General features: G+C 38.3%; 1 pseudogene; it reads right to left on the bottom strand.

The window, feature by feature from the left end:
• Nucleotides 1-551: 551 nt before the first annotated feature.
• On the bottom strand, nt 552-2351 carry LOC132151442 (glutamate-rich protein 2-like; annotated as a pseudogene).
• Nucleotides 2352-27199: the final 24848 nt, after the last annotated feature.

Consider the following 27199-nt stretch of genomic DNA (forward strand, 5'->3'; position numbering starts at 1 on the left):
AGAAATAATAATAATAGGCTAATAATAATAATAAAAATAATAATAAAACCGTTCTATGAAGGTATAAATGTATTCGTGCTAACATTTTGAGAAAAATATTAAAGACCAGATAACTTTGAACGAACATTCTATTCATGTCATTTGGAAGAACGTTTGTTCACAACGTTAAGATAACCTTTTCAGAACGTTAGCCAACAAAGAACGTTTCTTGTTATATGGAGATGTTTTTGACATATTTGAAGTGTGACAACTAACCCAGGTTCAAACTGTGAAACAATATTGTTGTTTTTCCACCGTTAGATGGCACAATAATGTCTTGCACATTTCTGAACAACTAGACCGAAAAAGTGAAGAAATAGCTACTTTATTGTCTTAGGACATACTGTATATAGATTACAATTCATGCAGAATATGATTTAAAGTCCAGTCAGTACTAGACATAATAAATGACACACAATGTTTATGAGCAATAGACATATTAAAACTAAAACAATACTGTATGTCATTAGGACCACTAGATTTAGTAGATTCTTAGTTTTTTTGTTGATTATTTATGACGAAGATGATAATGTATCATCTGTGCTGTCAGTGGACTCTTCATCTGTGTCAGAGGATTCATCATCTGAGGACTCATCGTCATCTTTAACATTATCATCATCAGATGTGTCATATTCATCAGATTCATCATCATCATCCTCATCTGATTCATCATCCGCTTCTAGAATTTATAATCATGTCCAGATAAAGAATGTGAATTCAACACACTTTATTTTCAATTATTTGCTCAAACATAATTAATGTTACCCCTTTTGGAACATTGCTACTGATGAATTAATGGTATTTAATTTTCATTCTATGCAGTGCTTATGGAAACTGTTTTGATTAAAGCAATTTAGAAGTTCATATCACTATGTTAATTTAAATAGGAAATAGGAAAAACAAAGTAAAACTTATGTTTTTGTCATGGGGAAGTTGTGCCCTAATGGTTAGAGAGTCGGACTCGCAATCGAAAGGTTGTGAGTCTGAGTCTTGGGCCGGTAGGAATTGTGGGTGGGGGGAGTGCATGTACAGTGCTCTCTCCACCCTCAATACCACGACTGAGATGCCCTTGAGCAAGGCTCTGAACCCCCAACTGCTCCCCGGGCGCTGCAGCATAAATGGCTGCCCACTGCTCCGGGTGTGTGTGTGTTCACTGCTCTGTGTGTGTGCACTTTTGATGGGTTAAAAGCAGAGCACGAATTCTGAGTATGTCACTTCACTTTAAAAAAGAAGGTTTAAAGCATAGTAGAACTATCATGCTAAAAAAAATGGATGGATGGATGGATAGATAGAAAATTAGATTATAATCTCACCTATCAGTAATTTTTCTTCAATGAGAGGTACGAAGCTCTTGGCCTCTGAGTTCTGTGGCTCATAAATTAAAACTAAATTTAAAGAATGATGAAAACATCAGTATCATGATGTAAGAAATGATAAATGTAAACAACACTAATTCACATGACTACTTACTCATCTGACAAAGTTTTTTGGCAAGTTGGTAATTCTTTGTCATTATGGCTTGCAGAAACTGGATTCACAGAAACAAAAACAGAATGTTTGTTTAGCTTTTTCAAACACATCAGATACATGATTTGCCCTAAATGCCTCACCTCTGCATACAATTCTAGCAGCACGTGTCCTTCAACACTCTCATTTCCATCCTCTGCACCTCATGATGATCCTAGTCATTTGCAGACAGCACTACTTGAGGGGCCTGGACACTTTCTGACTGGACATTACATTCTCCTTGTTTCTGTAATGCTTAAATTAAAAAAGAATTTTGAAACTTGGGTTTCAGAAAAGGTTTCTGGAACTGTGAGACAAATAGATTGAACAATAAATGTGTTGAAATGACTAAAGGAAAAACAGATTCAGCACCTGTCATGACAGGAGGGACCTGTTTAGGTAGTTTATGTCCATGTGTGGTTACATTTCTGAAGGACGGCGCTTTAAAGGCATTATACCCTCTGGTGCTGAAAAACATGGGGGATAAAAGGTAAACTATTAGAGATCACTGGAGCACGTGAATGCCATCAGCTTCCCTGATTTATGCATACACGGCCCATAAACCACATCCCATGCATGACCCAAATACAAAAAGCAACTGATGCACTCAAATTAAAAATTAAGCTTGTTTCTTTATTCTTTCTAGTATTGGTCATCTATCCCCATTCTCTAGTAAAGAAAACTTATTGCTTTTAATTATTATTTTCTGATGCTAAATACTATAAATACTTTTGTTTTTACCTCTTGGAACTATTAACGTCTTTGAGTGTGGATGTTTTATAGTTCAGGGAAGGATTCTCCTCCATCTTTTCACCAGGTTTTGCTTTCTGTTGCCTATACAAAACTAAAGCATCTAGATGGTTGAAGTGGACCAATACAATAAAAATATTATCATACAAAATATTCTTATTTTAAGTTAATAATTGTAAAGGAATAGTTCACCCAAAAAAAAAAAAATGCTGAAAATTTCCTTACACTCAGCCCATCCAGATTTTGAGAAATGAAGCATTCCATCACTTGCTCACCAATGGATTCACAGCAGTGAATGGGTGTCGTCAGAGTCCAAACATGTAAGAAACAAACTAATCATTAAGATGATTTTAAATCATTACTTCTGGCCAAATCATGGTTCCATAATTCATAATAATAATTTCTCTAGTGAAAATGCCCATTGCTGGTTGTCCATCAAAATCCACATATTTGCTTAGAATGGTTTGTTTATAAATGATGCTTGATCTGTGCATATTTCCCTTATTCAGACAAAACTACTTTCACTGGAAAAAGCATTATTATGGATTATGGACATGTATTTTAGCTGGAAGCAACAGTTTGAAGTTAAAAACATCTTAAAGATGGATTTGCTACTTACAAAAATGCAACTTTTAACATCACTAGATTACCTGATTACATGTGGATTATTGTGATGTTTTTATCAGCTGTTTGGACTCTCATTCTGAAGGCACCCATCCACTGCAGAGCATCCACTGTGGTGAGCAAGTGATGCAATGCTACATTTCTACAAATCTGTTCCAATGAAGAATCAAAATCATCTGAATCCTGGATGGGCTGAGCGTGAGTACATTTTCAGCTATTTTAAGTTTTTGAGAACTATTCCTTTAAATTACCCAAATTCTTTCAAATTGACCTGTTGACTGAGAGCTGCATGGGAAATTTATGTTTGTTAATCACTGATATAAAATGTCTCTACTGATTTTACCTCATGAATCTTGCAGTTTTGAGTGTCATATTTGTTGTCTCAGAGTTTATAGATGGTCCCTGTCCTTCTGTCTTTCAAATGGGATTTGGTTTCTGTTGCCTACACAAAATTACACAAAGCACCTAATACACTTGACACTGACATATTGTATATACATACTGTATAAGCATATTGTATCTAAAACACCTCTAATTGATCTGAAAATCCAGTCTTCATTGTTCACTTTAGAGGTCAGGATTTTTTAAAACCTAGTTTGGTTTCCATTCAGCTGATTCTTTTGCCACTGGATCTACAGAACAAAAACAAAGCAGGTAAAGTCATTCACCCTTTCAGAAGAAAAATAAGCCTTAAGCAAACCAAGGCAGACATCGTCATGTGCATGCAACTGCTAAATGTTACAAAACGTTCTGTAGTTAAATGTATGTATATGTTTAGATGGATATTAAATCAGACTAACACCTAGATTGTTTTTCCTGCTGAGCTGCCAATCACTGGTTTTAAGGGTGCAACTTCCTTCAGCAGAAATAGAAAAAAAGACTAAATGTGAACAAGACTTAAGTCAAAACAATGCTTTAAAATTATATAAACAACTAAAATAGCACAATGATCAATTCAGATAGAATTTTGTCTGATGATATGAAAGAAAACACAATATCAATACCTAAATGGACCATAAAAACTAATGTAGATTGTCCTGCCACTGACCTTTTCACTGACTTTGGGTGCAACCTCTGATGGCCTTCCAACACACTGTAAACTTACAATAAATTATATTAAAAAATGTGTATTTATTTATTTATTTTTTATTTTTTATGCAGACATGGTAAAGCCATTATATTAAGTCCAATAAATAGTAGTCTATTCCTACTTATAAAAATGTTTGAAACAGAATTATGTTCATGTTGAGTTAATGTTAAATATATCATGGACCAGCTTTAAACAGGTGATATTATGATGATATTATTTAAACACAGTATAGCTAACAGTACTCTTGAGGAAAGTTAGATCAGTCTTGATGTGCCTGTAATTCAAGAGTCTGATGAATATTTTAAGCCTTGATCACAATCAGAGTCACATTTCATCGCAACAATTACAGTGGACAAAGCGAACCAATTTCTGAGGAAATCAGAAAAAGAGCTGTGAAAAATACATAGACATAGACTTACTGCACCAAACATCCAAATTTTTGATGGATGACTTTGACCTTTTTTACTCCGCCCCTCCGCCACCCCGACCACCCACGTGGCTTTGACCTTTTTACCTTTACCCCTCCCCCACCCACGTGGCTTTGACCTTTTGACCTTTTAACGGATGCAGCTGTTGTTACGAAATGTGATATGACATCTGTTTTGTAATATATCATGTCATTAGGGATAAATCTTATGACAAGTGTTATAACAACTGTTTGTAATATAGACACCAGACCTCCAGTACACGACAGCTTCTTTATAATATATCATGCTTAGCTGTTGTACTGCGGATGTGTTATGACATCCGTTTTCTATATATCATGATATAAGCTAGTGGGTATGTGGTCTGTTTGTTATGGTCACCTGTTTGTAATACAGACCCTGGACCTCCGGAATGTGATCTTTTTCAAAAGCTGTATAATTATTTATTTTTTACTGTACACCTACCACCACACAATTTTTTTTTGCATGTGCTTACATTTTTCATAACATTTTCTGAATTATGACTACTCAAGAATTTTCATCATAAACCGCATTTACCTTGTTATATCAGTGTAATATCCATGCCACTGTACAGATTTGTATTCTGATAAATTATATAAACAGGCACACATATACATAAAAATTTCGGACCCTATTTTGACGATCTAAACGCAAAGTGTAAAGCGCATGGCACAGGTGCACTCAGGGCGTGTCCAAATCCACTTTTGCTATTTTAACTACGGAAAAACGGTCCGTGCAATGGGGCGCATTCTGGAATAGGTTGTCGCTATTCTCTTAATGAGTAATGGGCATAACGTTCAATAAAACCAATCAGAGTGTCATCTCCCATTCCCTTTAAGAGCGAAATGCGCTCGCGCCATGGCGGATCGCTATTTTCATGGTGGAATTTGTTGGCAGAAAAGCTGAACGCTTCTCAAGCGAAGAATCTAATCTGGTCGTGTGCAGTTAAAGCGCGCGAGCAGATCATCTACGAGACTAGCGGGAATCCACCAAAGCTCTGTGCGAGGAGTCAGTTAATATATATGTGTGTGTATTGCCACGATTGTTCAATTAATTCACCAATTTCATTCATCATTATAAGTAGTAATAGGCTGAATTGCAAATATGTTGCCTAATTCTAATACATGCAATGACTATACATCATTACATTTTTATATTTATGTAGCCTACACAATAATATTCTTTTACACTATAATCCTTTTGTTTTTAATATTTGGCATGTTTGTGTGATGCGCATCCCTGTGTGTAATAAGCAAAGTCAGCGCGCACTGTGGACCCGCCCAGAGGCGCATTTTCTACCAACGCACTCTTTAAATAACAAAAAGGGGTAGTCGTGGCCTAATGGTTAGAGAGTCGGACTCAGAATCGAATGGTTGTGAGTTCGAGTCTTGGGCCGGCAGGAATTGTGGGTGGGGGGAGTGCATGTACAGTGCTCTCTCCAACCTCAATACCATGACTTAGGTGCCCTTGAGCAAGGCATTGAACCCCCAACTGCTCCCTGGGCACTGCAGCATAAATGGCTGCCCACTGCTCTGGGTGTGTGTTCACAGTGTGTGTGTGTGTGTGTGTTCACTGCTCTGTGTGTGTGCACTTTGGATGGGTTAAAGCAGAGCATGAATTCTGAGTATGGGTCACCATACTTGGCTGAATGTCATGTCAATTTATTTTATTTTTTTTAATATTGCGCCATTGACTTTTATACTTTAGACCAGGTTTGAGTTGGTCTATGGCGCCGTCTATTTTCAGCTCCTTAAACGTCACGTTTTTATTTCTATTTTAAAGAATATGTAAATAAATAAAATATATAATTATATATGACAGTATGTTACTATCAAGAAAAACATTCATTTCAACCAAAGTATTCATCATTTAAGTTTAATGAACTTATAAAACACATCATAGTAACAAACAAACAAAGTAATTTTTCTTCAAACGGATACAAAGGAGCTTGTTTATTTGTCAGCACAGACACGGCTGTGAATTTTAGATGAAGTTCATGCGTCTTTTAGAAAAATATTTTCAGAGAAAGACCCTTCATTGTATTCAATCATTAAAGATGTTTCCGGCAGATGCCTAAGCGGAGATGTAATTCGAGAACTGGGCCCTTCACTGCCATTAAGCTATGCTATTCATCATTTAAAAGGTGTGTGTAAACACAAATGGTGTTTTCACATATGAAGCAAATTTAGCCATGAAATAGTAATTATTTGACTTTTGCTATGGTCATAAACCTTACACCTATCTATGCTATTTTCAGTCACAGAGCGGAAAAGACATTTTGCAGGGCCTCTGTTTAGCTGTTCCAAAATACCTCTATTAAAAAGCAAAAAAGTTTAAAATGACCACCTATAACAATGGCTGTAATTCTATTTTATATATTTTGTTAAAAGTATCTTTACTATCAATATCATCTATCGTTTAAATATTAAAAAAAACATATTATATTCTTTATTTAAAACAATATATTTAACTGACAGTATATCACAAAATGTGTTTACCGTATATTCAGTTGTTTGGTCTTTGGACTATTCTCTTCTAGTGCTTTTTACATAGTGCTGTTCAATTACTGCAAGATTGCTTTACACTAGTGTAATGAAAGTAAACTTTTCTTAAAGTTTATTGCTGTATTTTACTGTATCTCTATCCTTTTATTTATGTTGTATACTGTAAGTGTCATTGACTAGCAAAAGTTTCCCTTTTCCCAAAAGGAGGTTTTAGTAACAGTGTTTTGAATTGATTGCACTAGTGTTCTCTAGACAGTGAATTAGTTTGTGTATTTGACAGGTTTGTGTGTCTGACAAAAGAGAACATGTTTTTGACTAAACTGTTTGATTTTGACCTGGAAGTTTGAAGTTTGCACAAGCTGGTGTAGGTTTGATATTGTGTTTATAGTTGTGAGAAAATGGTGAATTGCTTCATGCATTGGGGAAGTTGTGGCCTAGTGGTTAGATAGTTTGACTCCTAACACTAAGGTTGTGGGTTTGAGTCTCAGGCTTAGGTGCCCTTGAGCAAGGCACCAAACCCCCAACTTCTCCCTGGGTGCTGTGGCATAAATGATGCCCACTGGTCTGTGTGTGCACTTTGGACTGGTTAAATGCAGAGAATGAGTTCTGAGAATGGGTCACCATACTTGGCTGTATGTCGCTTCACTTTACTTAGAATTGTTTGTTAGCAATCGATACAAACTGTAATGCATTTTTAATTCCACAGAGCACTGTAAAACTCACACATGCAATGAGTAAGCGTAAGCGGTGAAAACTCGAAAGTAAAAGTGTCAGAGATGGGATAGTGTTACCTTTTCTTATCACAACTGTGGTAAGAATATTTCATCAAGCACGGTGAGTAATTGCTTCTCCTTCTATTGTTATTTGCACCTCTTGCCACATGTACAGTTTATCTATCTCTGTCGCTGATGAGGGATTCACATGTTATAATTGCAGGGAAATAGTTAGGCTGACAGAGAAGATTTCAGAATTAGAGACATGCATCCAAGACAGTAAGAATTTTAGGCCTCTAGATATGGCTTTGGATGCGTCGAGCTACGGGATTCCCATACAATGTTCTGTTCCGGCAACAGAGCCCCTGCCACAGGGCAACTGGATGACAGTGAGGCAGCATAGTCGTGGGTCAAAACACCGCTCTTCTCTTACGATCGAAACATTAAACAGGTTCTCTCCACTCAGTGATGCACCCACTGAGAAACCTGATGAAAGTGCTCTAGTTATTGGCGATTCTATTTTACGGAAAGTGAATATAGAGACATCTGCCACCATAGTCAAATGTTTACCGGAAGCCAGAGCACCTGACATCTTGGCAAATTTAGACAACACGTTTCAGGACCTACTCATTACTGTGTATAGACCACCAGGGCCGTATACAGAATTCCTAAAAGAATTTGCAGATTTCCTCTCAGACCTTCTAGTTACAGTTGATAAGGCGCTAATCATGGGAGATTTTAATATTCACGTTGATAATGCAAATGATACATTAGGACTTGCGTTTACTGACCTAATAAACTCCTTTGGAGTCAAGCAAAATGTCACCAGGCCCACTCATCGTTTTAATCATACACTAGATCTAATTATATCGCATGGAATCGATCTTACTGCTATAGATATTGTACCCCAAAGTGATGATATTACAGACCATTTCCTTGTGTCGTGCATGCTGCGTATAACTGATATTAACTTTATGTCTCAGCGTTACCGTCTGGGCAGAACTATTGTTCCAGCCACCAAAGACAGATTCGCAAATAACCTGCCTGATCTATTTCAACTGCTATTTGTACCCAAAAATACACATGAATTAGACGAAATTACTGACAACATGGGCACTATTTTCTCTAATACATTAGAAGCTGTTGCCCCCATCAAATTGAAAAAGGTTAGAGAAAAACGTACTGTGCCATGGTATAACAGTAATACTCACTCTCTCAAGAAAGTAACTCGTAGTCTTGAACGCAAATGGAGAAAAACTAACTTGGAAGTTTTTAAAATTGCATGGAAAAACAGTATGTCCAGCTATAGACAGGCTCTAAAAACTGCTAGGGCAGAGCATATCCACAAACTCATTGAAAATAACCAAAACAATCCAAGGTTTTTATTTAGCACAGTGGCTAAATTAACAAATTACCATACGCCACCTGATTCAAATATTCCACCAACATTAAATAGTAATGACTTTATGAATTTCTTCACTGATAAAATAGATAACATTAGAAATACAATAGCGAATGTAGATTCTACAGCGTCTAACACTTCAGTTTCATCCATCGCACCCAAAGATAAACTGCAGTGCTTTACAAATATAGGACAGGAAGAGCTAAATAAACTTATCACTGTATCTAAACCAACAACATGTTTATTAGATCCTGTACCCACTAAATTACTAAAAGAGCTGTTACCTGTAGCCGAAGAACCGCTTCTCAATATCATTAACTCGTCGTTATCTTTAGGTCACGTCCCAAAACCATTCAAGCTGGCGGTTATCAAGCCTCTTATTAAGAAACCAAAACTAGATCCTAGTGTACTGGCAAATTATAGGCCTATTTCAAATCTTCCATTTATGTCTAAAATATTAGAAAAAGTTGTGTCTGCTCAATTGAGCATCTTCCTGCATAAAAATGATCTGTATGAAGAATTTCAGTCAGGTTTCAGGCCCCACCATAGCACAGAAACTGCACTTGTTAAAATTACAAATGACCTGCTTCTTGCGTCAGATCAAGGCTGCATCTCATTTCTAGTCTTACTTGATCTTAGTGCTGCGTTCGACACCATAGATCATGACATACTCCTAGATCGATTACAAAACTATACAGGTATTCAAGGGCAGGCTCTAAGATGGTTTAGATCCTACCTGTCCGATCGCTACCATTTTGTTTACTTAAATGGGGTGTCATCTCATTTATCATCAGTAAAATATGGAGTGCCACAAGGATCCGTCCTAGGTCCCCTTCTATTTTCAATATACATGTTGCCCCTTGGTAATATTATTAGAAAATACGGAAATAGCTTCCACTGTTATGCTGATGATACTCAGCTATATATCTCAACGAGACCAGATGAAACTTCCCAATTATCTAAGCTAACAGAGTGTGTTAAAAATGTAAAAGATTGGATGACAAATAATTTTCTCCAATTAAATTCGGATAAGACAGAGATATTAATTATTGGACCAAAAAACACCACACAGAATCTTGTAGATTACAATCTGCAACTAGACGGATGTACTGTTACTTCCTCTACAGTCAGAAATCTGGGTGTTATATTGGACAGCAATTTGTCTTTTGAAAATCATATTTCCAATGTTACAAAAACTGCATTCTTCCATCTTAGAAACATTGCCAAGCTACGAAACATGTTATCTGTTTCTGATGCAGAAAAGCTAGTTCATGCATTCATGACCTCTAGACTGGACTATTGTAATGCACTTCTAGGTGGTTGTCCTGCTTCGTCAATAAACAAGCTACAGGTAGTCCAAAATGCAGCAGCTAGAGTCCTTACCAGGTCAAGAAAATATGATCATATTACCCCAATTTTACAGTCTCTGCACTGGCTACCTATTAAGTTCCGTATCAGTTACAAATTATCATTACTTACCTATAAGGCCCTAAATGGTTTAGCTCCTGCGTACCTAACTAGCCTTCTACCACGCTACAACCCATCACGCACCCTAAGGTCACAAAACGCTGGACTTTTGGTAGTTCCTAGGATAGCAAAGTCCACTAAAGGAGGTAGAGCTTTCTCACATTTGGCTCCCAAACTCTGGAATAGCCTTCCTGATAATGTTCGGGGTTCAGACACACTCTCTCTGTTTAAATCTAGATTAAAAACACATCTCTTTCGCCAAGCATTCGAATAATGTATCTCTTAAATTGTGAGTGTAGTTGCATCTGCATTTTTATTCTTTAGCTTGGGTTAAACTAATTTTACTTCAGTTTCAGCAGCTATGCTAATGATGTCTCTATTTTGTTTCTATGTTTTGCCACGGGATTAGGATTTACACAAGCTCCAGTCTGGATCCAGAACACCTGAGAAGAGATGATGCTGACCCTCAGAGGACCCCAGATGACGCTAACCTTGAATCAACAAACAGAACTAACAAATATTGCTACATGTGTGACTGCATCATATAATTACTATTAATTAATAATATTGATAGTTCATCATCTAGCTGACTACGTCTTGTATTATTATTTTTATTTTTCTAAAATCCTGTCAAACGTGCACAAACTACTAGCTACTACTAAATATTGTAGAAACATAATTTTCTGTAAAGTTGCTTTGTAACGATTTGTATTGTAAAAAGCGCTATACAAATAAACTTGAATTGAATTGAATTGAACTCATTGTCTAAATCATACTCTAGATTTAATACTGTTCATATGCTTAAGGAAGGTTAAGGAAAACAGTCTGACACAATGGTATAATGAGTATACTCGCATCTTAAAGAGAGCAGCCCGAAAAATGGAGCACAGCTGGGGGAAAACCAAACTAGAGGTATTTCGTATTGCTTGGCGTGAAAGTAACCTATCCTACAGAAAAGCATTAAAAACTGCTAGATCCAATTACTTTTCTACTGTTTTAGAAGAAAACAAACATAACCCCAGGTATTTATTCAATACAGTGGCTACATTAACAAAAAATAATGCCTCAACAAGTGTTGACATTTCCCAATATCATAGCAGGAATGACTTTACTTCTAAAATCGATACTATTAGAGAAAAATTGTAACCATTCAGCCGTCAGCTACAGTATCGCATCAGACAGTGCTCTATAGACCCCCTCAGGAACAGTTCCACTCATTCTCTACTATAGGAGAGGAAGAATTGTTTAAACTTGTTAAATCATCTAAACCAATAACATGTATCATGTATGCTAGACCCTATTCCATCTAAGCTACTAAAAGAGGTGCTTCCAAAAGACATAGATCCTCTTCTGGCTATTATTAATTCCTCATTGTCATTAGGATATGTCCCCAAAACCTTCAAACTGGCTGTTATTAAGCCTCTCATCAAAAAACTACAACTTGACCCCAAAGAACTAGTTAATTATAGACCGATCTCGAATATCCCTTTTCTGTCCAAGATACTAGAAAAGGTAGTATCCTCACAATTATATTCCTTCTTAAAGAAAAATGGTATCTGTGAGGATTTCCAGTCAGGATTTAGACCGTATCATAGTGCTGAGACTGTTCTCCTTAAAGTTACAAATGACCTGCTCTTATCATCTGATCGTGGTTGTATCTCTCTATTAGTGCTGTTGGATCTTAGTGCTGCATTTGACACTATTGACCACAACATTCTTTTGCATAGACTTGAACACTTTGTTGGCATTAATGGAAGTGCATTAGCATGGTTTAAATTGTACTTATATGACCGCCATCAATTTGTAGCAGTGAATGAAGAGTTATCATATCGATCACAAGTGCAGTATGGAATACCTCAAGGCTCAGTACTAGGGCTGCTACTCTTCACGCTTTACATGTAACTCTTGGGAGATATCATCATGAAACATGGTGTTAGCTTTCACTTTTATGCTGATGATACTCAGCTCTATATTTCTCTGCGCCCCAGTGAAACACACCAATTTGAAAAACGAATGGAATGCATAGTCGATATAAAAAACTGGATGATCAGTAATTTCTTACTGCTAAATTCTGAAAAAAAACAGAGGTGTTAATTATAGGACCTAAAAACTGTGATGACATGTAATAACCTAGAACACTGTCTAAGACTTGATGGCTGCTCTGTCAATTCTTCGTCATCAGTTAGGAACCTAGGTGTGTTATTTGATAGCAATCTTTCCTTAGAAAGCCACGTTTCTAGCATTTGTAAAACTGCATTTTTCCATCTCAAAAATATATCTAAATTACGGCTTCTGCTCTCAATGTCAAATGCAGAAATGTTAATCTATGCATTTATGACCTCAAGGTTGGATTATTGTAATGCTTTATTGGGTGGTTGTTCTGCACGCTTAGTAAACAAACTACAGCTAGTCCAAAATGCAGCAGCAAGAGTTCTTACTAGAACCAGGAAGTATGACCATATTAGCCCGGTCCTGTCAACAATGCACTGGCTCCCTATCAAACATCGTATAGATTTTAAAATATTGCTTATTACTTATAAAGCCCTGAATGGTTTAGCACCTCAGTATTTGAATGAGCTCCTGTTACATTATAATCCCCCACGTCCGCTGCATTCTCAAAACTCAGGCAATTTGATAATACCTAGAATATCAAAATCAACTGCGGGCAGCAGATACTTTTCATATTTGACGCCTAAACTCAGGAATAACCTACCTAACATTGTTCGAGAGGCAGACACACTCTTGCAGTTTAAATCTAGATTAAAGACCCATCTCTTTAACCTGGCATACACATAACATACTAATATGCTTCCAAAATCCAAATCCGTTAAAGGATTTTAGGCTGCACTAATTAGGTAAACTGGAACGGGGAACACTTCCCATAACACCCAATGTACTTGCTACATCATAGGAAGAATGGCATCTATGCTAATATTAGTCTTTTTCTCTCTTATTCCGAGGTCACCATAGACACCAGATCCAGTCTGTATCCAGATCAGAGGGTCACTGCAGTCACCCGGATCCAGTACGTATCCAGACCAGATGGTGGATCAGCAGCTAGAAAGGACCTCTACAGCCCTGAAAGACGGCGGAGACCAGGACAACTAGAGCCCCAGATACAGATCCCCTGTAAAGACCTTGTCTCAGAGGAGCACCAGGATCCTAATCCCACAGAAAACAGATGATTCTTCTGCACAATCTGACTTTGCTGCAGCCTGGAATTGAACTGCGGGTTTCATCTGGTCAGAGGAGAACTGCCCCCCCCCCTTTGGTTTTTTTCTCAATTCTGTCAATTTTCCATACAGTTTCCATGACTTTGCTAATTATTTCTGTTTAAATTTGTTTACCTCAGTTTAACCATTCTTATTTTATTTTCCCAACTAATTGTAATTCCTAGGCCTCCCGGTTTGTTTTGCTAGTTTTTGCTGTCATGTTAACGAGCTTTTTGTTCATTCTTTGTCAATATTTTTTTGTGAATTTGCTTGATTTAATAAAATATTGAGTCATTTATGTTATATTATTATTAGGGTTGGAAATTGGTTCTCTTTTTTAAAAGAACCGGAACCGCAAGCATCAAAGGGGCAGGCATGTTTTGTAAAGGGAGATGTTCAAAACAGGATCAATGAGGGACTGTGGTTGTTTTTGTTGTTTATACACAATGTAAAGCAGTTGATTCAGAAGTTTTGGGATCAGTAAGATGTATTACTGACTGATCTTACTGATTACTTACTTACTGTTAATTTATTATATTACCAGTTATACTATATATATATATACAGTATATATATATATATATATATATATATATATTTTTTTTTTTTTTTTGAGGATTCTTGAGGATTTCATTTATTTGAAATTTTGAGATTTTCTTTAATCAACTTAATTAATCCTTGTTTTACTCAAAAAAAAAAAAAAAAAAAAAAAGCTTAGAGCACAAAAGTCTCTGGGGCATATTTGTAGCAATAGCCAAAAAAATGCTGTATGGGTCAAAATGATTGATTTTTCTTTTATGCCAAAAATCATTAGGATATTAACTAAAGATCATGTTCCATGAAGATGTTTTGTAAATTTCCTACCGTAAATATATCAAAACTTAATTTTTGATTAGTAATATGCATTGCTAAGTACTTTACTTGGATAACTTTAAAGGCAATTTTCTCAATATTTAGATTTTTTTGCACCCTCAGATTCAAGATTTTCAAACAGTTGTATCTCAGCCAAATATTGTTCTATCCTGATACATCAATGTAAAGCTTATTTATTTATTCAGCTTCCAGATAATGTATAAATCTAAATTTTAAAAAATTGACTCTTAAGGTTCCCCATCGAGGGAGAGACGATGCGTCAATAACGCTTTGGGAACGCATTCTGCGTGAGTGCGTCTGAAGCATCCATGTCAACTAGTCAAATGGCGAGAGTGAGCGTCAGGAGTGACGTCACGACCAGGAATTGATAAAAACCCCAACCGGAGCAACCGGTGTCAGCTTTCTGTGCCTCAGCAAGGGATCTGTGTCAAACCTGTCTGTCATATTTACTGTTGTCTTGTTCAAAGTTTATATATCATGGCGAAGCAACTATTCAAACCGTGTGCTTCTCCCTGCCCGCGTTATTTAACGGGTGGGGATACACACGAGCTTTGTGTAGTTTGTTTGGGAGTGGAGCATGCATTATCAGCCTTCGAAGAGACTGATTGCCCGCATTGTGTGATATAAGAGGGCTGAAAGAAAATGGTTATGAAGCGATGCCCCGGGCGGAACAGACGCTCGCGAGCTATCTTTCCCCTGGTTCAGCGTCATCTATTAAGAACCCGACTTTGCCCACGAAGCCTTTAAAGATCACATCTAATTTAGTGGGTAAAGCTTACACAGCAGCAGGTCAGGCTGGAGCTTGCCTTCACTCGATGGCTTTGCTTCAGGCTTATCAGGCTGAGCTGCTGGGGGAGTTAGATAACAGTGAGGGAGTCAGCCGTGACGAAATTCGTGAACTTCGTCGGGCTACGGATTTATCTCTCAGGGCGACTAAAGAAACAGCACGTGCTATTGGTAGATCTATGGCTGGTTTCTACAGAAAGACACCTTTGGCTTAATCTTTCAGATATTAAAGATAAAGATAGATCTTTTCTTTTAGACGCTCCCATTTCTCATGAAGGTCTGTTTGGTGATGCTGTGAATGAAGTGTTTGAAAGATTTAAAAAAAAATAAAAAGCAATCTGAAGCTTTTAAAAGTTTTCTCCCTCGCCGATCTAATCCTGATGCTGCTGGGCGTGCAAGGCAGCCCCAGCCTTCATGCTCCTCATATTGTGTTTTTCAAAAAGAGAGTGTTGCGTCTCGCGCTCCTCCTCAAAAATCACGGGGACCGAGCCAGCACTCACAGCCAAAGCAATCTAAGAAGAAGCCGGATCTGAGGACCGTTCTTCTCGCTAAGAAAGCTTCGGCTCAGAAGAAAAGGTCCTGACGCCAAATGGGTCAGACCTGTGAGGGCAGCCCCAATCGAGACGGTGCGGTGTACACCTCAGTATACGGTGCCCGTCCGGTCTCGGTGCTCTCACGGGGCCGTCCTGCCAACCCCGCAACCCTTGGTGCCTCGGGGCGCAGCGGTCTCCAGCGGGTCTCTGGCGCTGTGTCTCTCAGACGCTGCGTCGGGCTCGCTCCCTCTGAGGGGGGTTCAAGAGCAGTTAGCTCGGGTGGTTCCTGCGTTTCGGCTTCAGGTCCCCGCACTAGCTGTTCAAATTACACCAGAGGCCAGCCTCGAGAGGCTGGTTCCCTTAGTAGAGTGTCTGACAGAATGGAGAAGTCTGCCGAATATATCTCAATGGGTCCTGCAGATAGTAGAGAAGGGTTACAGAATCCAGTTCGGTTCTCGTCCCCCTCGCTACAACGGGGTGTTGCTCACAGTAGTGCATCCCGAGCAGGCTCTGGTCATGGAGCAAGAAGTGAAATCTCTTTTAGCGAAAAATGCTATAGAGCAGGTGTATCCTCCCGACAGGGCATCAGGTTTTTACAGCCGTTATTTCATTGTTCCAAAAAAGGATGGAGGGCTGCGTCCCATTTTAGATCTTCGTCTGTTGAATCGTACAGTTCAAAAAAATTAAAATTCAAGATGCTGACACTCAAACAGATCGTGACTCAAATCAGATCCGAGGACTGGTTCGTCACGATAGACCTAAAAGATGCGTACTTCCATATCTCCATCCTCCCTCAGCACAGGAAGTTCCTAAGGTTTTCTTTCAGGGGCAAAGAATACCAGTATCGGGTACTTCCCTTCGGTCTAGCTCTCTCACCCCGCACATTCACGAAATGCGTAGATGCAGCTCTGGCCCCGCTCAGGCTGCAGGGCATACGTATTCTGAATTACTTGGACGACTGGTTGATTTTAGCGGAATCAAAACAGTTGGCGGTTCAGCATCGAGATGTCGTCCTCGCTCATATGCAGAAGTTGGGTTTGAGGCTCAATACCAAGAAGAGTGTGCTATCTCCATTACAGAGGACCACTTTTCTTGGGGTGGTATGGGATTCGGTCAAGATGTGAGCCGCTCTTTCGCCCGCTCGTGTAGCCAACATCCTCACAGCCACATCAGAGCTAAAGCTAGGCCAGTCACGCACTGTAAAACAGTTCGAGAGATTGTTGGGTCTCATGGCAGCAGCGTCCAATGTGATCCCCTTTGGCCTGCTGGGCATGAGACCTTTACAGTGGTGGCTCAGGACCAGAGGGTTCTCCCCGAGGGGAAACCCACTTCGTACGATCAAGATCACGCGGCGGTGTCTCCGCGCCTTGGTCATATGGAGAGAACACTGGTTCCTGTCCCAGGGTCCGGTATTGGGAGCTCTTTGTCATCGGGTTACCATCTCGACAGATGCTTCCCTTACCGGCTGGGGAGCGGTAATGGAAGGCCGCTCAGCTCAGGGTCTGTGGGAGAGCCATCATCACTCTTGGCACATCAACTGCCTGGAGATGATGGCGGTCTTCAAAGCGTTGAGGCACTTCCTGCCTGACCTGAGGGATCATCATGTGCTGGTCCGCACAGACAATACATCGGTGGTCTCTTACATCAACCGTCAGGGGGGTCTGCGCTCGCGCCCACTCTGCAAATTAGCACACCAAATCCTCCTGTGGTCCCTGGGGAAATTACGCTCTCTGAGGGCAATGTATATACCAGGGACTCAGAATATTGGAGCAGACACCCTGTCGAGGCAGGTGCTGAGGTCAGGGGAATGGAGGCTTCACCCCGAGGTGGTGGAGCTCATATGGGAATCTTATGGCCAAGCAGAAGTGGATCTGTTTGCGTCTCAGTACACGACGCACTGTCCACTATGGTTCTCCCTTACTCATCCAGCCCCCCTGGGGTTGGACGCTATGGTACAGACGTGGCCGAGGCTACGTCTGTACGCCTTTCCCCCTGTTGCTCTGCTCCCAGGAGTTCTGGAGAGAGTCCGCCAGGACGGAGTAAGTCTACTTCTCGTAGCTCCACACTGGCCGAGTCGAATCTGGTTTGCGGACCTGATTCATCTCCTCGACGGTCCTCCCTTGGAGATCCCGATCAGGAAAGACCTTCTATCTCAGGCCGGGGGCACTATATTTCACCCCTGGCCAGAGATTTGGAAGCTTTGGGTGTGGCCTCTGAGGGGGCGCAACTCATAGAGAGTGGTCTCTCAACTGAGGTTGTGGAGACCATTCTTAGCTCCAGAGCTCCAGCTACGAGGAAACTTTATAGACTCAAATGGAATGTTTTTTCTTCTTGGTGTTACCAACATCAGTGTGACCCCGCCCACTGCTCTGTTGGCTCAGTTCTTGAGTTTTTGCAAGACCGCTTCACTTCTGGTCTATGTCCATCCACCTTAAAAGTTTACGTGGCGGCCATTTCGGCTTTCCACGCCCCAGTGGGTGGTGCATCTCTGGGTCGTGACCCTCTTATCTCTCGTTTCCTTCGTGGCACCTTGAGGGTGAGACCTGCAACTCGTACTAGAGTGCCGGCCTGGGACCTGGCTATAGTTTTAGAAGGCCTATCTAGGGCTCCTTTTGAACCCCTAGATTCTGTCTCTGAGAAGTTTCTTTCGTTTAAGACTACTTTTCTCCTTGCTATTTCGTCCCTAAAAAGAGTCTGAGACCTTCAGGCTCTCTCGGTTTCTCCCACCTGCCTTGAATTTGCACCTGGGATGGTCAAAGCATTTCTCTACCCTAAGCAGGGATACGTCCCTAAGGTACCGACCGTTGTTCCGAGACCTATTGTTCTGCAGGCTTTCTGTCCTCCCCCGTTTGCATCATCGGATCAGGAAAAGTCTAACCTCTTGTGCCCGGTGCGAGCATTGGACACTTATGTTCATCGGACTTCTTCTTTTCGGAAATCCGATCAGGTGTTTGTTTGTTTCGGGTCACCTAAGATAGGTCTTCCTGCCACTAAACAGACACTTAGTAAGTGGATAGTTGGGGCTATCCTTCTTGCCTATGAGTCTTCTGACCTACCGTGCTCTTTGGGGGTCAGAGCTCATTCTACTAGGAGTATGGCGGCCTCTAGAGCCTTATTATCTGGGGCCTCTCTTCAGGATGTTTGCGATTCGGCAGGCTGGTCCTCACCACTCACATTCGTCAGGTTTTATAGCCTAGACCTGGACGCTACTCCCGGGTCTCAGGTTTTTAATTCTTGAGCCGTTGGTTTTTCTGGCTGACACTCAGGCACTTGTAATATGGCGGTTTGGGTATTCTCGTTCCCAAAGCGTTATCGACGCATCGTCTCTCCCTCGATGGGGAACGTCTCGGTTACGTCTGTAACCTCGGTTCCCCGAGAAGGGAATGAGACGATGCATCTCCCTGCCTCGTTCCTGTGATCGACTTGCTTCGGCACTGTCGAAGCTAACACCAGTTGCTCCGGTTGGGGTTTTTATCAATTTCTGGTCGTGACGTCACTCCTGACGCTCACTCTCGCCATTGGACTAGTTGACATGGATGCTTCAGACGCACTCACGCAGAATGCGTTCCCAAAGTGTTATCGACGCATCGTCTCGTTCCCTTCTCTGGGAACCAAGGTTACAGACGTAACCGAGACGTTTTGTTATCCCGGGTCACATTTGTTTTCTAGAGCAAAAGCATATTAAACCCTGCAAATAGGGATTTGTTCTTAGAAATAATTTTCAGTTTCATTATTAAACTTGTATATTGTGTGCATAATGTGCACTGAGGTCCAAGACATAATATAGTTTTTTTTTTTCATTCATTTAATCTTGAAAACTATGCAAGGCCATTTCTGCCACATAAGAGTAAAAAAATAATGATTTGGTAACTCGTGATTGTGACATAATGAATAATTATGACATAAAATGTCAAAATTATGGGATACTAAGTAATAATCATAGAATAAAAAAATCATAATTAGGACATAAAACTATTAATTAAGACAAACAAAATTACTTATGCCAGTTTTAACTTTTTACCTCATAATTACGACATATGACGACATTAAAAAAAAACACAATTATGAGATACTAATTCATAATCATTAGATAAAAAGTCATAATTATGACAAAAACTGACTTAATCTCATAACATCTCACAATTAAAGATTTTATCTCATAATTATATTTCAGAATTTTCAATTATTTTCAACATTTTCAATTATGATTTATGATTTCAACTTTTTATTTATGACTTATTATATTTAATTTACAATTTTGAAATTTTATCTCACAACTATAACCTAGTACATTGTTTTCGTCTTAATTTCTCAGGTTACATTTTCCAGGTGTTTCATATGAGCTCAGTAGTTTGATTCAATGTGTAAAAATGAGTTAAATAAGAATTTCAACTATAACATGCACCAAACTAGCTCAAAAATGAGTTTTGTTTTCTGGGGAAATTGCACATTAAACCCAATTAAAGGGTGATTTGTTCTCTGAAAATATTTTTCATTTCCATTCTTATAGTATATATAACACTGTACTGCCAAATTAAGTCTGATACAATATACAGGAGCTCAATTATTCAGCATTCTCTCTTTCTCATGTGCACACACTCTCTCTCTAATTCAGCATGAGATTACCCTTCATCATCTATTAACCCTGACTGTCCCGACTGAGAGGTGAAGGTTCCCGTGGGTCTCTTGGAGCAGCTGGCCCTTGGGGAATCAGATTCTTTTTTCATCTCCCGTCCCTCGGGAGAGATGCTCGTTTTCTGCCCTCCAGCTAATCACAGCACTGCTGCTGAATTGGCAGCCAATTTATTGTCTATTTTAGTTTTGTTTTGTTTTTTCAAAAAAAAAAAAAAAAGGCTGAACATCTAGTGTTAATGAAGAAGCAATTGGATCAATAATTCCTTTCCTAATCCACATTTTTATCTTGTTCTCTACGATTCATTAACTTCTGTAATGGAGAAATGTCAGTAAACTTTTTTCTTCAGGGACTTTGAATATTTTTTTCACTGTTGAAAAGAAAAGGAAAAACTCAAGGTAACTTCGTGTTTGCCTCCGGGAACAGCAGAAACACACTGACACTGAATACCAGCACAATTAGTCATAAACACATTTAGCTTTTGTTTGACAATGTACAAAAATGTAACTAAATTAAATATCAAACAGATATAAAAACGCTTTATGATTTACTGGAGAGAGATGCTGGTGAAACACAAGTATATTCAATTAACTCTGAATCCTTTCCCTTGAATTTGGTTTATGTATATTGTGTGCATAATGTACACTGGGGTCTAAAATTTAAAGACATCATAAAAACATGCTTTAGTAATTCATAATTAAGACATAAAAAGTCAAAATTATGAGATACTAACTCATAATCATGAGATAAAAACTATATTAAGTATTATTTATGATAAAACTCAGTTTAGTGAGATTAAGTCATAAATGACATTAAAAGTCAAAATTGTGACAAAATTTTAATTATGACTAAAATATTGTCTGACATAATTTCGACAAGACATAATGACTTAGCATCTCATGATTTTGACTGTTTATGCCATTACTGACTTTGACTTTGAATTTTTTTCCTAATAATCATAACTTAGTCATTTTGAATTTATATATCATAAATGAATAATCAAAGCATGAATTTTATTTTTCTCATGAAAAGTCAATGGTCTTTTATAAGAAAAACAAAGAGAAAGAGTTAGAATCTGTCACCTCAGATGTGCATCCCATGTATATGAGACTGGAGCATGTTAGCTTTGACCAAACAGTAGTGTTATTAGTAAAATCTGTTTGTGCAAGAGTCTGCAAACTACTGTAAATGATAAAGTAATCCAATTACAGTGTATCCATATGAGGATCAATCTGAAAATTATAAAGGGTTGTTCACTTTCAAGGGAACTTCGAAACTGCGTCCTCTGCATCCTTTATAACCTGAGATGTTTTTGAGATACAAAATTCCAAAAAATAACAAGTTTTCATTGATTTTGTTTTCTGTGGGTGTTATATGTGATTTAAATCTTGATCAGAGTGACTTTATTACAGTGTTTAATTTCCCTGAGATGTCATTTACCACAGTGAGTGATGGACAGTGGGTTATAGGCAATCTGAGGATGTTGATGATTACTGGAAAGAAACACATCCGTGGAGAGTTGTGTAGCATACTGATAATAACACACAGGACAGGACAGGAGGCAGCACGGGTGTTTAATTCATCACAGGCCACAGATGAATGAGCTACAAATGTGAATAAATGAGTCAATTACAGGAGACATGCTGTGTGCTTGGGCTTCATCTGACTGATGTTTTCATTATAAATATGCCCTGTGTCTATCAGTATGTTATCATCTCAATAACAATCACAGCCTGGAAATACAGAGAGAAAACAAAATGTTATACATACAGTATCACAACATGCTGCCAGTCTTTACGATTAACTGCATTGTTTTGTGTTGTGTTTTACTCATTAGGTTGGAAAATTTGTAGGAGCACAACTCTACTTCCAATAGGAGAACCTCTGGGTAGCTTTTTATATGAAAATAAGTGACCAATGGGCTCATAAGCTCTAAAAAGGACCATAAAACACTATAAAGCAGTCCATGTAGTATTCTGTATTGTCAAATGGTAAAGACAGAATTTTAGTAATCATTTAAAAAAAAATAATGGCATTAATTATTTATTTTTTTAATAAATGTCAAATTATTTAATTTTTAAATTCTTAAAAACAAATTTTCATAACACAAAAACAGAAAATACTCCTTAGGGATGAAATAATTAGGGATCGGAAGATAATTTTACTGATTATCTCATTCAGTCTCTCTCAGCAAAATTAACTAACCTTATTTCAAGTCATTTCAGGCATTTGAACAGAGTTATAATGTTATTGTAATGATAAAAGACTTCCTAGTCATCGGGAAGAAGGAGGCGGGAACCGGCTGACAATCAAAGGACATTTTAATAACAAAATAAACACAAAACAGCGCACCAGCCCCTCACGGACGACTGATGCGCACAAAATAAAAATCAACACACAACTAAAACCCAGGCCTGGTCCTCTCTCGTCCTTCACTGTTGTCGCTCCAGTTTTATATCCTTCCATCTCCTACGTGGGACTCGAGACCGGCGGTGGGCCGCAGGTGCCACTGATTTGCCCAATCACTGCCGGCCTCACTCGTGTTCCCATGTCCCTCGGCCCCGCCCTACTCGCCACAGTTATACTTTAAATATTAATATTTATTTTCAGTACTAAATGGAGTCTGTATGTTAAATTCAAAATAATTGCATAAAATTGTGGAGGACAAGAAGAAAAAAACATATGTCTGAGGAATATGAGTTGCAAGTGCAGTAAGGAGTGAATCTGACTGCTGAGAAACGTAAAGTAACTGTCAGGCCCTGTTAGGTTACACATAAACACACATCATTTCTATCCCTCCTCTTCATACATTGCTGGCAGGGGAGTGACAGCTTAGACAATTATTAGTTTGACTGGTTGTCCATGTGCGATGTATGGCGGACAGGGTTCTCCAAACACACAAGTAAAAACAACTGAATGTTCTAGCCATTCATTAGTAACTTATAAATGCACGCATTATAATTTATTTATTTTATTTTTGGATTTTTAGCAGTCCTTTGTCACATGATCCTTCAGAAATCATTTGAATATGTTGATTTGCTGCTTCTGGAACATTTATGATTGCTACCAAAATAATTGTTAGCCCCAAATTCCTTTGAAAAATAATATGCACATGATTGTGAATGAGATTTGAGAGCAGATGATTTTTTTTTTAACATGATCCTGCAAGCAATAAACCTTCTCAAACACACACACACACTGATAAAGATAGAAGAGGGAGAAAAGGGAAAGAGTAAATGATATGGACTCTGGTGGTGGTGACAGATAGAAGCTGTTAAAAGGGGTCAGACTCTGTCTGCCGCAGTCATAAACCTGACCCCTCATCAGAGAAAGGGACAGGAGAAGCCAACAAGCTCTGTAACACCTGGAGAGAGCTGTGAGCTCTGGGATACCTCACATTAAAACTGCTGATGCCAACCAGACAGACCAATGAGAACCAATCCTGGAAGGAAACTTACAAAAATATACCTAATATGTTAGTATAATATACCTATATACCAGTTTCTGATGTTTATTTATTAGATTTAGGGAGTTGTATGAATCATTAATCCTAAGAATGAGTAACAGTAGCAATTCTTTGACATTTTCTAAATCTGTGTTCAACGCTATATCCATTATACCTCGTTAAAAAAAGCAGTTTGAGGTGACATTGCTTCCAAATCCCTGTCAATGCTAGTGGCACCTTTTTCTTTTTGCTTTCCAAAAAATGCAAGGATACACAAACAACTTGCGAAACAAACAACAGCCTCTCAGACACAGCATGCAGAGCCCCGAGTGTATGCTGGAAGTGTGTGTGTGATAGAAATGACACTAACAGAATCATTTCATGCTTGGTTGCACTCGCTCCCAGACACACAGATGTGTGTGTGCACACAGTCAGACCGGCTCTATTCAAAACCCTAGTGAGCTGACTAGCAGAGTGATTATAGTTAACTAAATCCACAAAACCATAATTTACACATAAAATGAACAATAAAACAAAGACAAAACACTCTTACTAAAATAAACATGAAACCAGAAGTAGAGTTTAGCATTAACATGGTGCAAAGCTTTTGATGTGGTACTTCAAGTCTAATAATTTGTATTTGATTTGTTTATGAAAACTCTTTTCATCAATATGATGTAAAACTGAATACATTTTAATACAATGAAGAGCTTGTTACAATACATACTGTGATTGTTATATCATAAAAACTGTTTGAAAAAAAGATTAATCTTACCGGTTCCTGAAGCTTAACTAGTGGACTTTGTGACATCAAGGTTTGAATACAATACAACTTTAATATAACTTAGTTTGCACTGGATAAAAGCCATCTTTTGAGGGAGCATACATATAACCCCTTAACATAATGCCTATGTAGTGAGCTCACTGGGGTTTGGGACAGAGTCTGTTTTGACTGCTCCCCCAACACATATACATATACACTAAGACTTCCACTTACCCCTTGCCTTTCTACATTCCCAAGTATTTCATTTTCCAAAACATATGAAAACATACAGAGATAGAGTACAAGAATTCAGTACAGTTAAGAGATAATCAAAAACCTGAATATAAAAAAATAACAACAGCATGTCAAAAAGTGTAACCAAACGTACATCATTTGTCTTATGACCTCTTGTTTCTCAGTTATAGCCAACAGCACATAACACATGCACACAAACAGCCTCATAATGCAGTGTTTGAGCGTGCCATCTTCATGAATGCCAATTCCAATGAGTTAATTGCACGTGAAAATTACCATCAGGCACCATCTGTTATGTAAATGGACTGTGATTGTTTCCTTAAGCACTTGCCAAACATTTATACCACTAAAGTCATGCTGAACGCATCAGAACCCTGCATCACAAAGGGTCAATTTCATCTGTGCCATCAGCTTCAGGCGCCTGCCATAAACTTGGGTTTATATATATAATTTTTTTTTTTTTTGTGGTGGTGGGGAAAAAGCTGAATTGAAACATGTAATCTCCTAGAAAAAAAATCAAAATTGTGAGAAAAAACTTGAAAATGCCTTTATTTTATTATATATATATATATATATATATATATATATATTTTTTTTTTTTTTTTTTTTTTTTTACTTTGTGGCAGAAATAATTCCCTATATCCCTTCCTAATATTCTTTTGTAAATAAATAAATAATTATAATAATAATAAATAAAGAAGAAGAAGAAGAAGAAGAAGAAGACGAAGAAGAAAACCTGTTTCATGAAATCACCAAAATCATGATGACATTAACATTTTAAAACATATTTTTTTTCAATCCCTGGGCAATGACTGTCTTTGTCTCTTTATTTCAATCCTGTTCATTCTCTTGCTATTGTATAAATAATAATTTAAGTACATAAGATTTAAGCACATTTCCCAATTAGAAGACAGTTTTGGGTGCCAGACAAAACACTGGTTAGGTGTTAACAGGTTTTGAGTATTAGACAACTTGCTGACCAGATAAAAATGATATTTTCTGACAGAATCTGGCATCCGTGCTTGGATCTGATATTTCTGGTATGGAGGCATGATCTAACACCTTTTATAAAAATACAACAAAGTCATATTCATCTTTTAAATGTTACAGAATTTAAAAGATGTTTTTGGAAATGATGCAGATATACTCAGACAGGACCAGGAAAAAGCTCTGGTCACTCAGTGATGAGTATTTGAGCAACACATGTACTGAAATGAATGAGCATCCACACTGAATGAGAGCTGTCAATCAGAGCTGAGTCTCCAAATAACTCTTCCATAACTCACCAGACATGCTCAGAGAAAATCGCATGCATTTTGCCATATAAAACTGTGCTTGACATGCTTTTTTAAGAGCAACTAGACAATATAATTAGAGTGCAGAAACCTTAATGAGTGTGTGTTTGTGTAGGCATGTCTTATCTCTGGCCAGAGCTGTTAAACAGAACCTTTCCTTATTTTCCATTATTCACCACGAGACAAAGCCTAAAACAACCGGGCTGCTGTCACTTTAATTGTCTTTTCTCAGGCTGCCTATTATCATATAAATGGAGATCAGTTAGTGCAGAAGACATTTCCTTTCTCTGAGTCACATGTCCAAGTGCTTTCTAACACACATGTATGTGAATCAGTGATCGGGCCGAAGGAATAAAATGTGTGTGTGTGATTGAGTGAGCGTGTGATAAAAGTGTCCAAACATAGAGCCTGTGTGATTGTATGTATGAAGAGAGAGAGAGAGACAGAGACAGAAGGAGAGGCATGAAGCACTGTGTGTGTGTGTGTGTGTGTGTGTGTGTGTGTGTGTGTGTGCAGGCAAATCGAGTGAGATTCCCACTTATTAACCTTGGCTCGACCTCTGCTTTTGATTATGAGCAGAGAGGAATACCAAATGATGAGGAGCAGACTGCTTATGTCTTTACAGAGATTTATATTAATATCTAAATGAGGACATATACTGAAAAAAAGTGGTTTTAACAGTAAAAAACTGTAATAATGCTAGAGTAAAAACCTGTTAATTGGTTAACAATAAGTTTCTGTACTATAAATGGTGCAAAACTGTGATTATATTTAATGTAATTTTACAGTAAAATATTGTTAAAATGACAGTTTTTGGAAGTTTTACAGCTATCTATCTATCTATCTATCTATCTATCTATCTG

This window comes from Carassius carassius, chromosome 10, assembly GCF_963082965.1.
Source record: "Carassius carassius chromosome 10, fCarCar2.1, whole genome shotgun sequence".
NCBI lineage: Eukaryota > Metazoa > Chordata > Actinopteri > Cypriniformes > Cyprinidae > Carassius > Carassius carassius.